The 9,974-nt window shown below is 50.5% G+C and overlaps 1 non-coding gene across 1 annotated transcript; it reads left to right on the top strand.

Annotated features, from left to right (window-relative positions):
- Nucleotides 1-293: 293 nt before the first annotated feature.
- On the top strand, nt 294-456 carry LOC149352980 (U1 spliceosomal RNA). Its single transcript, XR_016291965.1, has one exon. It is a non-coding gene; the product is annotated as a U1 spliceosomal RNA (small nuclear RNA).
- Nucleotides 457-9,974: the final 9,518 nt, after the last annotated feature.

Here is a 9,974-nt window from a genome sequence, read left to right as displayed (position 1 = left end):
AGATGCACGTCCGGCAGCGACCACTCTGTTCGCAGCTAGCCGCTCGTGCAACTTCGTCACAAGGTGCAAACACATCTAACACCGAATTTGTTTTGTTTCTTTTCGCTACACTAAACTGGTAGGTTAACTAGAGTTACTCCTTCGTGTCGGCGGTCGCGCCGAGCCGAGTAGTTGCTTTTCAACAAGATTCTGACAAGTGCGGAATAAGGAACTTCGTGTAAGAAGTGCATTGGTCACTGGTACTGAAGAGAGGTATGAATCAGATGGCGTCCGTTTTCAGCAGATGCGTCGGCATACTTACCTGGTGCTGGGTCGCCGGCGATATGCAAGGTCGGGGCTCCGTGTCGAGGCTTGCCATTGCACTGCGGCAGGCTGAAGCGCGCCACTACGCCTAACTGGGGTAGTTGGGGCATATAAATTTTGGTAGTGGGGGTTCGGCGTTCGCGCCAGCCCCCCTGTTATGAAATCCCGAAATCAGACACGTACAGTTTTCATACAGTTATCCTACAGGGCCTCGGGCTCGGCTCGAACACTTGGTGCCCATATGAGAAAAACTGCTCCTCTTTCAGATTTCACTCGCACCTCTCTCCATTCCCTTAAAGGGGTGGAGACACCAAATTTGTGGTTCGCGCGTTCTTAGTTTCAAACGTTTCTTATGGCTCCAGGAAGCATGATACACACTCAAAGATTCATATATTCACAGTGAATAATTTATTATATCATTTTTAGGTGAACGATTTTCGGTTTCGGTTTCGGAACGCCGAGTTGTGCAGTTACGTCACAGAGGGGGAAGATCAACTACTTCGCTCTGTCACGTGGGCCCACAAAAGTTGTGACGCACCTACTGCTGCATCGCCTGCTTTCTCACACACGTGCTGACCAGCGCATGAAAACAAACAACTGCATGTCTAGTCCCAGCAGCTCGGATTCTGACAGATCTGATTCCAATGAGTGAGGACATCGACTTTTTTTTTTATCGCACGCTAATATCGCCTTCGCGGGTTCGCGTGAGGATGCGAAACACTTTGCAAAATGCCAGTAAGCATCGCTGCGCCGCTCTACCCAAGCTGCGCCCACAACCGGTGTCACACTGCCGTGCAGCAGTACCTGCGCGCTGCTTGGGATGGTGTACAAATATCACAAGAAAAGACAAGATCGCCTTGTTATCAGAACTGCCAGCTATACTCGAGCAGCGACAAGGCATGTCTGCTTATGTTGGGAGCTTTCGTCAACGGCACCGCTCGCGGGCGCTCCGGGCGACGAGCTCTGCTGCTGCCTGGATGCCGTGGTCATCGCTAGGCCTATAGCCTGTTTAGCAAGCGGCCGGCGCTTCGGAAGTCGCCTGCGCTATAATAAAAGGCCTACTTTTCACAAATAGCTTTAGTGTTAAGAGAATCATCCCACAATAAAATAATAGTATGGTCAATCTCCTCGACGCCTTCGGCAGCGGAGCTAGCGAGCGCCAGGCGAGCCGGACTCCAACGTCTGGCCAGCGGCAGCTGCTAGGCGGTTGTGGCAAGAAATTTGCTCATATCACAGTTGTTGCCTCTACCAGCAGCTCAGTATTGGTCAGCGATCCTCAAAATGACACTTTTTCACATTTCTTGTACCATGGTGTATTATTTACGTCAAGAACACTCTTTAGCTCGCTTTTATGACGCCGGCAGACGGTATCCAGGCTAAGCGGAAAGTTGGGCAAGTTGGATAACGTTCATGATATAAAAAATAGCGCACAGGGAACACACGGGACGGAAAGTAAACGACGCAGACAAGCGCTTGTCTGCGTCGTTTACTTTCCGTCCCGTGTGTTCCCTGTGCGCTATTTTTTACATCATGAACGGTATCCAGGCTGGCCGACCGGCCGGCAGACTCGGCGTACCTCACGTCCGCACAATAAAATGCAAAACAGCCATGCTACCAGAAAGGATGCTTTCTAGATTCGAGATACGACAGCATGACTGTGCTAAAAGTGGATCTTTCGGCAACGACACTGCCTGCGGCAACGCCGGCCGACGACCTGCGCGCTGGTCCCAGACTGCCCTAGTCGTCGCTAGGCCTAGCTGGATTCCCATAGACTCCGCAGCTGAGGGCGCTTCGGGACTGGCCAGCGCTCAGAAACGTGCTCCGCTCGGCACCCCTTTACTGTGAACTCGTCCCATAATAAAATATATGTTCGATTTCCACGACGTCTTCAGCAACAGAGCTAGCAGACGGCAGGCGAACCGCACCAGGTAGCAGCAGCACAAAACCGGCTATGGGATGAAATTTGCTTGCATCGCAGTCATCACTTCTACCAGGAACTCGGTATTTGCCAAGGATCGTCAGAAACGATGCATTTTTGATATTCATGTATCCAAGGGTTTGCTATGAACGTGAACAAACATTACTATCGAGTTCTTCAGATGCCGGCGTTCGGCACGAAGACTGGCGCAGGCCGCCGGGCTCCAAGGAGTGCGCCCTATGTCATCATGACGCTGCCGCTCTCCGCACTCGCATTGTCTGCCGCTTCCCGTCGTTGTTGTTGCCGCGAGCGGCCCGCCGTTGACATCTAGTATGCCGGACGCAGGCAACGAGCTGCAATCGGACGTTGCGACGCTGTTCGCAACGGCGCGCCGCAAACCCAGCGAGTGGCGGTTAGCAGCAAACGCGGCTCGCTGGTGCGTCGACTGCGCTCACGCGGCTGTGCCCCGCTCATCGTACGTCACTGTATTTTGGTATGACGTCACTAAAACTAATTTTTCTACTCCCCTTGTGACGTCATGGTTCATGGCGCTAGCGATGGGTCTAGATCATGAGAGTGAGCATTTAGGTAATCTTTGGAACGGAATTAAAATATTTTTTAAACGTTTGTTGCGTCCAACACCTGGCTGTGAGTGCCCTTGCATATATAGGAATCCCATAGCAGGCTTTTTATAGCTTCAAAATTTGGTGTGGCGAGTGGCACCCTCTTCAAATCGTCATGCCCCCCGTCTCTGTCGATTTTTTACATGCATGTATGTTGGCTGTGAAGGTTTCTGGTTGAGTCAAGTGCAACAAACGCTAACTCGGAGTATTCGGTGGTACCTCTCCATTGAAAGGGTCTCTCTCTCACACACACACGCGCACGCACGCGCACGAACACGCGCACACACACACGCACGCACGTACACGCACGCACACACGCGCACACACACATGCACACGCACGCACGAACACACGAACGCACGCACATGCACACACATACACACACAAGCACACGCGCACAAATACACGCACATGCACGCACGCACACAAGCACACGCACACACGCGCATACCGGGCCGCATAGTGACTTCAAGGTAGTTATGCAAGCGTGACTTTCGCTTTCATAACCAGGGTCAGCTAAGCTAAGCCGCAGCCATTGTTTTTCACTCCAAGACCTTACATCACGCAATCATCTAGAGTTTGTCCTAAAGGTGCTTTACCCCTGAAGTTGTGTTTTAAGACAGTTCTGAGCCAAAATCGCTTTTGTAGAAGCTCAGAGGAATCCAGAGGCGGGGCCTTTATTTCGGAGGACTGTACTGTGCAGAGAACGGAATTACGCATCTGTGGCCATCTGTGGCAGCTCCTGTGGGAGCCCTTCCCGATGACGCTTTAGAATCTTGTCTTGATCTTTGCTGTGCCGTTGCCTAGCAACAGCGACGCAAAGTTTAAAAGAAATAGTCGAACCTGTGGCAGCGCGAACAGATCAACTTCGCAGGCCACTGCCCGAGATCACTAGGCTATCGCAGCAGCCGAACAGGCTGCTGCTATAACCGAACACACGACCAACTTCCATCTGCAAACCGGAACCCGACCAGAGCTTAACCTGAGTCTAATGCCGTCGCCAGACGTGCCGACGGCCCATCAAAGCAAAACCATGAGCCAACCAGGCTGAACGCATGTTTTCGCACTTCTGCTCAGTTGAACTATATTAAAACCCTACAAGTTTTTCCCCTGCTACTTTATTCGCCTTTCTTCCTTCTTTCTTTCATCACGTGGTTCACGCGTCCACCGAATATGACAGCTACTGCGCCAGCCCTTTCCTCGAGAATTTTTATTTCGCGCGGAATCTCCGATCCCGAATGTGGGCAGCAACGCGCCCAGCTTTGCGTTCTAGTTGAGGGCGTTGCTTTATGTCGTCCAAGGTCAGGTAACGCCTCAAAGAAGCCCAGCAGTAGTCGTTCAGGTCGTGCAGTTGCACGCGGCCGTCTCCGCGTGGGTGGCACACAACCCTCTCCCGGACTACCCCCGAGAGTCGCATGAACACGTCCATGGGTTCCAAGCGGACTAGTGCTAGGCGAATCATGGCAGCTGCCTCAACTTCGCTGACTGATGCCATCTCGGCGACCTTTTTCAACAGCGCTGGGCGGTTGGCCACTCTTTCCAGGGCGTTGGCACAGCACCTGAAAAAGGGTGAAACATGCAAGAATCAAACCTGAAGGCATAACTCTTCCACGTAAGGGAACGGAGCACCAATTTCCGCACCTCGAGGTCTCAGAGTTGCGTGATGCTTTCTGCGTCGATTTCTGTTTCGGTGTTTTTGAATTACCCTTTTTTTTAAGGCGGAAGCCTTTAATACCTCATCGTTGTAAGCAGGAGTTGACAGAAATGTCACGCTTTTCAATTGGTCAAAATGGTCGTGACGTCAAATTGCGTGAATTTGAAGCGGGGCCAATTGTATATTGGCTAGTAACCATGCAACGAATTAAAGGGATCGTATGGTAATGCTCCAAGTAAGTGGGGCTGAGGGTAGCTCATTGCTGAATTAACCAATCAGCCTAATTATTCTTTCTAGTCAGTCAGGATAAATAAACAAAGCCGAACTGGAAATTGGTCGAGTTGGGGGATCGAACCGGCGTCTCTGGAGTGCGAGACGAGCACGCTAACCACTCCGCCATCCTAGCTCGATGGTTAGGAATAAACAAAGGCGCGTCTAGTTGATACGGTGTCTTCGTTCACTCCCATCTTCCTCCCTTCCCGTTACGGCGAGGTTCAGGTGTCTACCGAGATATGCGAAACAGATACATTTCCTTTCCTCAAAAACCAATTTACCGACGAGCAAGGCGTAATGCCGAACGGGCGATGGCGTTCTGTGGACTACCTGGCAGCGTTGCAAGACGCTGTCGCGTCCCACTCTTTGAGGCGAAGCTTATCATCTTAACCACACATCAGTGACACAAGCAGAAACATTGCGCTTAAGGCTTTCGCCACACCACACTTTAGGTCAACAAAGTGTCCCCTTGAATTTTTTCCTTGAAGCCACTGCATGAGGACCTCCTTCAGCATTTACGTCGCTGTGAAGCTGTCACCTATTTTATCCACAATAAAATTTCAGATTAAATATATAATTTTCTGGGAATTCAATTAGCTTAAAGCGATCGAATATGGGAAGCTTGCAGGGGAAGCAAAGGAAATCATTTTTGTGCCAGTATTTGAAATCGTGAGCAATCTCCGATCAAAGCTGTGGCAGTGCTCAGGTTTCTCTCCACTGCAAAGCGCCGTAAGGGAGGCGCACGATGACGTCATTGTGGGGCAGTACATTTATAAGGCAAGAACACATGCTCAAAAAAAGACATCAAAAACCATCGCGGTTAAAATCTGTGTTATGTTGTCTGGTGGCATTCGACGAAGCATGGAAACGGGCCCCCCTTCTAGGGAAGCGCAATAAGCATACGTCCGTGGCCATTTGCGCAGTATGTTCCCGAAAATTCTCGCAAAAAAATGAAGATTAAACTGCTTTCCGATGCAAATTTCCTGCTTGAAAAGAGAAGAAAGGGCAGTTGTTCCTTTTCTTTCCCTATGCCTATAAAATAAACCCAGACTCGTGAACAAAAGTACATGCAAAAGAAACGTATGCGCAATTATTTCGGTCTCACTTCAAAATACGTTACATCGCTTCTGCTAAGCCCATGAGTTTAGAAACTGCCCGTTTTTCCTGTGCTTTTGTGTCTTCCTGTGTCCTCTTAATGTTACGATGAAAACATCTGGAATGGCGTAGCAGCCTTTTTAAAGTGACTTTCGTTTCATAACTCTCAGCCAGAAATACGATCTTTTTCGAATCTGCCGAAGCTTCGCTAATTTCCAAGCGCGGTTCAAGACATGGCACAACCTCGGACGTACGTACCGGTCGAACCGCATGCCGTTGACGAACACAGCGGCGAGCTCGACAAGGTCACAGTTCCGACGTGCCACTTCCCAAACGGCATACCAGGCCTTGAACTCTGGGGAATTCCGTTTCGCCGGGTACAGAAAGTTGACGCGCTGGAGGTTGTAGTTTTCCGCGATATCCACGGACAATCGCCGATAAAACACGTCTATTTTATCCGAGTTTTCACCGGTAAACTCTGCACAACGGACGACGCTGCTCAGCTTGACTGCATCCGCCAGACGCTCGATATCTTCGTCTTCGATGTAAACTGCGGCTACAAAAATTTCTTCCAGGCTTTTGTTCTCAAGAAAAGACGAAACGACGATTTTCCATGAACAGTTTGGAACGTTGAGCGCCTCATCACCCCACGTTGTAGTCAGACGTAGTTTCTGAAGCGAGGTCGTTGTTTTGATGCACTCGCTAAGATCCGTGGCTAGCGAATCATCGAGGTCAACAGCTGGGATCCGCAGTAGCAAGCTCGTGAGGTGGTCCAGCGATGGAATTTGCTGCAAAGCTCGGCAGATGTCCAGTTTCGTACACTGCCTGCGAAGTCCACGAACCTCTGAGAAGGCTTGACAGTCCAGTGTGTTCTGGTGATCTCCAACAAAGTAGCTTCCAGCGTCAATGACTACCTTCTCCTCCGCGCCAGCCTCACGTATCAGCCTGTACAATTCCTGAATAGAGTAATGATCGTGGGGAATCACTTTTACCGTCACTTTTCTCAGGTTCTGTTTTCGGGCCGCAGATGCGAATACCATCTCCCACTCCACCATCGACAGCATGTGAAAATGCAGCGATATCTCCTCCAGTGTCTTGTTCTCCACGAAAGCCACCAGCCACCAGGTATTCACTGTCGATAATCTGAAATCATCCGGCTTTCTTATCGACGTCAAGCTGAGACAACGAAGAACCGTATTCTGCGTCAAAATCTTGCCTATTATTGGGGAGGTTTCTTGGCCCACGACCAAATTTTCGAATCTCACGTTGGTGATCGTTCTGTTCTCCGACACGCCTTCCAGGATCCAGAGCCACCAACTTTCGCGCTCATAGCAAGTCGCTTCCAGAGGCCTGATCCTGAACGTCGTTAACGTGGTGCTGTTCTTTAGATACTCGGCGAACTCGGCCCGGTTGAGCAGTGAAACCGCTGCGTTGTACGGCTCGGTCATTGAGAGTTCCTTCAGAGTGCGGTTTTCACGCAACGCGGCCAAGAAATCGTCAGCTTCCTGTTCGGTTATTCGCAACGATCCAATAATGAGAACAGTCAGAGATGTGGTCGTCCGTAGAAGAGTTGCCAGTGCAGAGGACAGCGCGGCTGGAAGCGACAAGTAGCACTCGAGTCGTTCTAGGCGCACGCATGACGCGATCAGCGCGCTAAGCTTCTCGTGTCTGTGACTTTGGGAAAAGGTGATCTTGAGTGTCTTCACCCACTTGTTCTCGCTGAAGGCCTCGCAGAAGAGATGGTCGTACGGGTGGGACACCTTGTCATAAACATCCCAGTAAAGGAGTTCAAGGGCGTCTATGCATCGGTGTGTTTTCAAAAGCCAGTTGAGAAGGTAGTTCGCCTTCTGCCAGTCCATGAAGTCTTTGGCCGTGGGGCGGCAACGGCGGCCTGGACCGAGGCTTACCAGCGAAAGCTGGCCGTTCGTTCTAGAGGACGCTCGAAGCTCGTAGTGGATGCAGTAGAAAACCTCATTCCATACGGGCAAGTGGTCAAAGATCTGGCAGCTTTGGTCCTCCGCTGCAGTACAAGGGAGTTCAGCGTCGATGGGAGACGCGGTGTACCAACTGCTGGTGTAGCGCAGACGGGTCAACCATGTGGGCGGGTCCGCGTAAGGCCGTTGCGCAGAACATCCAAGGCTCGCCATTCAGGTGCTGCGTAAACACGGCAGATTAGGTGATACCTGTTTACGAAAAGGATCGAGAAAGCCTGCTTCGCGTACCGCAGCAACTGAGCCAGAAGAGTTACAGTAGCTCGCGTTACAGTAGACACCTTTGGTTTATTGGGGTTTAACGTCCCAAAGCGACTAAGGCTATGAGAGAAGCCGTAGTGAAGGGCTCCGGAAATTTCGACCACCTGGGGTTCTTTAACGTGCACTGACATCGCACAGCACACGGGCCTCTAGAATTTCGCCTCCATCGAAATTCAGCCGCCGCGACCGCGATCGAACCCGCGTCTTTCGGGTCAGCAGCCGAGCGCCGTAACCGCTGAGCCACCGCGGCGGGGCACAGTAGACACCTTTAGCATACCGCGTACCGTGTTACCGTAACCGGTACCAGAGTACCGGGAGCCGCGCGCAGCCAATGCGCATGTGCAAATCATTTTGACGGCGCCTGATGGCGCCACGTACCTGGCAGCTGCGCGCGCGCCAGCAGCATCGGGACCAATCAACGCGCGCTCACCGCCGGTGGGCGGTCCTCCGGTAACGGTAACGGTAGTATTGTACACGGTATGCTAAAGGTGTCTAGTAGCTCGAACGAGTTATACCAGTTGTTATTGTTGCAAACTCTTTTAACCTGACAGCGTTAAGCAACTCGTGTCGCAGAGAGGCAGGCGTCAGGTCTCGGCGTCGGCGTTGATGATAGCGAGCGAAAAATCTGTGAGAAATCCCAGAGAAGCAGCCTAGGGGGCAGGTTGGCCACCTAGGTCACGTGACCTTGTGGCGTCATCACAGCCTGCCCATCAGATTCTGAGCAGCCTGCCTTCCGTAGCACGTAGCAGTTAAGTTAATGATCGGTCGCGAGAGGTCGCTCGGGAAGAGCAACTTGGGTGGCACAAGCCCCACGGGTGGCAGCACACCTGCCATCGCAGGGTAATGACGCATCGTTTAAACGCTGCACCACTCCCAGCTATATATGAATGCAAAGTAGATGATGAGCAACTTCGTATATATGTGCATTAACGTATTAACGCTATCCCGTTCTTAACCCATTAAGCTGGAGCTTATGTGTGTCCCCTTCAATTCTTTCCTCTCAGTGAATTAGGCACATCTTTCATCGCTCGTTAGCAATCTTCGGCGATTCATGAAAATTTTTCTGTATTCAAAGAGTTTAATATTGGCTGGTGAGTGGCACATCAAAAAGGAATCTTGTATAAACTTCTTTTCTTGCAAGTCTCCGTTACCACGCCTCTATACGCACAACGTCGCAGTTAACGTAAGCCAATGCCCTAAGTTGGCATCTGTAGCCTCACCTTCAACTCCCAATACTGTTAACACTTTTCTCCAATGTGCAGATTTTTCCTTTCTTTGTTCACACCAATGATGCTTTGTATAAGAACAGTGCAGGTATTTTCATCCGTCACTTGTCAAAGCGCTGCTTTCGATTCTTACACCTGGGTCATCTGACTGGTTGATGAGTATCGTGTTCGAAAGCTACACGGAAGCCATGAAGCACTCTGCAGCGCAAGGATCTGCATAAGTTTTGACCAGTTTATTTACTCAATAGCGCATTTCTCGAGCCCATTAAAACGAATTTTCAAGATTACATCAGCAACACATTTCCCATTCACAATGAGCGCATTACTGATTCAACAAAACACCTCTCAACTGGCGAGAACTTTCATTAATTAGTGACCGCAATTCCAAATATATCTCATGCGGTGTTAACATCAAGCCAGTTGATGATGAGCAATGGACTCACGGAGTGGAAAGCCTATCGAGAAGAAAAACGTATTTTCGCAAAGCAGAGATAGGCATATGGCAGCGGCTGAAGCGGACGACACTACTTAAGGCAATCACTAGAGGAGGAAAGCTGGGCTAATTTGAGCTTCGCTTAAAATGACTACGACGTGCGGAATGAAAAAAAAAAAAGACAAGGAAAATGATTA

Source organism: Amblyomma mixtum, chromosome 3 (genome assembly GCF_055824585.1).
Source record: "Amblyomma mixtum isolate Tamu chromosome 3, ASM5582458v1, whole genome shotgun sequence".
Lineage (NCBI taxonomy): Eukaryota > Metazoa > Arthropoda > Arachnida > Ixodida > Ixodidae > Amblyomma > Amblyomma mixtum.
Note: the sequence above shows the minus strand (reverse complement) of the source record. Positions and strands in the feature narration are given on the sequence as shown.